Here is a 3,763-nt window from a genome sequence, read left to right on the forward strand (position 1 = left end):
TCTCCTTTTTTCTTCCTGGGAGGGGGTCTTGTAACATAAATGAAAGAGGAATGCTGGGTGTGATGCAATAAGGAATGGTGGAGATTGTGACCCATAACTTACTGCCCAAACCAGAACTTTTAAGAATGAAAGGATGCTATTAATTACAACGGGACAGCAGGCGTGTAAAGGGACTGTTCCTGGCAAACTGTGATTGTGGTCACCATCCCCATGCCCATCTACAAGGAGTGGTCTCTACTCGCCTCCTGCAGATTGTTGCTGAATTGTCTAGTTTTTCCAGAAAGGCCAAAAGTCTGGGTTTTTATGTGAAATCCCTCAATTTAAAAAACTCCATGGGCCAAATAAAACCCTATTTATGACCCCTGGAACAGGGAGACCAGGATCAGGTCCAGGTGTACATGGAAGTTTAGCATGTGGTAAGGGAGACATTTCAAATCAATGCGCAAAGAAAAAAAAAGTTAGGTCTTAAACTTTACACCAAGTTAAAAGGAATCTCAGACATACTAAAAGCTATGTATAACAAAATCAAAGTATAGTTCTAAAGCTGGATTGTGGTAATAGTTATACAACCTTAAGTTGACTAAAAATCATTAGATTGTATACTCAAAATGGGTGAGTTTTATGATATGTAAATTATACCTCATACATTTATGATATGTAAATTATCTGATATATTAAAAACCAAAGTATAAAAATAGTACAAGTGGGGGCTTCCCTTGTGGCGCAGTGGTTGAGAGTCCGCCTGCCGATGCAGGGGACGCGGGTTCGTGCCCCGGTCTGGAGGATCCCACATGCCGCGGAGCGGCTGGGCCCGTGAGCCATGGCCGCTGAGCCTGCGCGTCCGGAGCCTGTGCTCCGCAATGGGAGAGGCCACAACAGTCAGAGGCCCGCGTACCGCAAAAAAAAAAAAAAAAAAAAAAAAAAATAGTACAAGTGGGAACTTCCCTGGTGGCACAGTGGTTAAGAATCTGCCTGCCAATGCAGGGGACACGGGTTCAAGCCCTGGTCTGGGAAGATTCCACATGCCGCAGAGCAGCTGAGCCTGTGCACCACAACTACTGAGCCTGCACTCTGGAGCCCATGAGCCACAACTGCCGAGCCTACGTGCCACAAGTGCTGAGGCCCACGAACCTAGAGCGCGTGCTCCACAACAAGAGAAGCTACCGCAGTGAAAAGCCCATGCACTGCATAGAAGAGTAGCCCCTGCTCACCGCAACTAGAGAAAGCCCGCACGCATAGCAACAAATACCCAACGCAGCCAAAAATAAATAAATAAATTTACCAAAAAAAAAAAGTAGAAGTTAATCTATGGGAATACTTTTACGATTTGGGGATAGAAAAGTTCTTCTCAATCATAAAACCCAGAAGTCATGGATAGGAAAAGATTGACAAGTTTGACCTTAACAATGTTAAAATTTTCTGTACAAGACACTATGCACAACCATAAAAGGCAAGTGATATTCTGGGAAACAGTCAATATCCAGAATGTATGAAGGACTTACTGCACCCTCTGCCTGAAGTTCTCATCCCCAGGAAGCTCTCTGAATGGCTTGCTTCCTCATGAACTCCAGGTTTCTATTCACGGAGAGATCTTCCCTACTATCCATATAAAAACAGCACTCCTTAAACTCACCATCTTATTACCTGCTTTGTCTGTTTCTATAGCACTATCTCCACATGACATAGTTGTTTACTTTTTGCACCCCTCCCCCTGACTGGAGTATAATCTTGGTCTTTGTTCATTGCTGCATTTATCTCCAGCACATAGAATATTCAGCTGACACACGGTAGGTGGTCAAATATTTGTTTATTGGTTCAAAAAATTAATGAACAGATGCATGAACACCTAGAAAAATCAAGGTAAAGGGTTCCTGGTGGTCCAACGGGTAAGACTCCGGGCTCCCAATGCAGGGGGCCCGGGTTCGATTCCTGATCAGGGAACTAGACCCCGCATGCATGAGGCAACTAAGAGTCCGCATGCCACAACTAAGAAGTCCACATGCCGCAACTAAAAAGATCCCGCATGCTGCAACGAAGACCCGGTGCAGCCAAAATAAATAAATCAATCAATGCTTTTTTAAAAAATCAAGGAAAAAACCAAACAACCCAATAGAAATATAGGTAGAAAGGAAGAGGCAATTCACAAAAGCTAAATAAATGGCCAGTAAATGTGTAAAAAATGCCCACCCTCGGGCTTCCCTGGTGGCGCAGTGTTTGAGGGTCCGCCTGGCGATGCAGGGGACACGGGTTCGTGCCCCGGTCCGGGAGGATCCCACATGCCGTGGAGCGGCTGGGCCCGTGAGCCATGGCCGCTGGGCCTGCGCGTCTGGAGCCTGTGCTCCGCAACGGGTGAGGCCACAACAGTGAGAGGTCATAACAGTGAGAGGCCCGCGTACCGCAAAAAAAGAAAACAAAAACAAAAAATGCCCACCCTCGATTTTATTAATAGTAGAATGTTTATGGTGAGAACATAAACTGATATATCTTTCTGCAAAGAAATTTTTTAGCAATATGAATTAATCATAAAGAAATCCAAACTTTTTGACTTGATAATTACTCCCTAATGATATTATTTGATATGATGATGATTTAATGCAAAAATGCTTATTACTGTATTATTTGTGAAAGCAAAAATAGAAAAAAATGTAACAATAAAGTAGGATCATGGTTAAATCTAGTGTTTCAATATAATGGAATATTTGAGCCATCGAACATCATTGTTTACAAAATAAAATACTAAGATTTCAAATAAAATTAAATATTCATATACTTTGATCTGCTTCTAGGAATTTATGTCTTAGCAACAGCTAAACAAGTATACCAAGATGTATTACTAAAATATTCAGTGAGATATTTATATATCAAAATATTGGAAAAATCTGAATAGCCATCAATAGGTGACTAGTTAAACGAACCACGTTTCATCTACTCAGCAGAATACTGCACAGTCACCAAAACGAATAGGACACACACACACACACACACACACACTGACATGGGAAGATGTTCATGACACAGTTAAGTTAAAAAAGCTCATAGAGGGCCTTCCCTGGTGGTGCAGTGGTTGAGAGTCCGCCTGCTGATGCAGGGGACACTGGTTCGTGCCCCAGTCCGGGAAGATTCCACATGCCGCGGAGCAGCTGGGCCCGTGAGCCATGGCCACTGAGCCTGCGCGTCCGGAGCCTGTGCTCCGCGACGGGAGAGGCCACAACAGTGAGAGGCCCGCGTACCGCAAAAAAAAAAAAAAAAAAAAAAAGCTCATGGAGGGACTTCCCTGGCGGTCCAGTGGTTGAGACTTCGCCTTCCAATGCAGGGGGTATGGGTTCGATTCCTGGTCGAAGAGCTAAGATCCCACATGCCTTGCCGCCAAAAAAACAAAATATAAAACAGAATCAATATTGTAACAAATTCAATAAAGACTTTAAAAATGGTCCACATCAAGAAAGAAACAAGCTTAAAAAAATTGTTTAAAACAAGCGCTCATGGGGCTTCCCTGGTGGCGCAGTGGTTGAGAGTCCGCCTGCCCATGCAGGGGACACGGGTTCGTGCCCCGGTCCGGGAAGATCCCACATGCCACGGAGCGGCTGGACCCGTGAGCCATGGCCGTTGAGCCTGCGCGTCCGGAGCCTTTGCTCCACAACGGGAGCGGCCACAACATTCCTTTCATTTTATTATAAGCGTAGATAACTTTAATAATTTAAAATATAAATTTAAAAAAGTACATATCTATAACTGGATAGGAAGGTGCTCACCACACACTCTT

This window comes from Globicephala melas, chromosome 15 (assembly GCF_963455315.2).
Source record: "Globicephala melas chromosome 15, mGloMel1.2, whole genome shotgun sequence".
Taxonomy (NCBI): Eukaryota; Metazoa; Chordata; class Mammalia; order Artiodactyla; family Delphinidae; genus Globicephala; species Globicephala melas.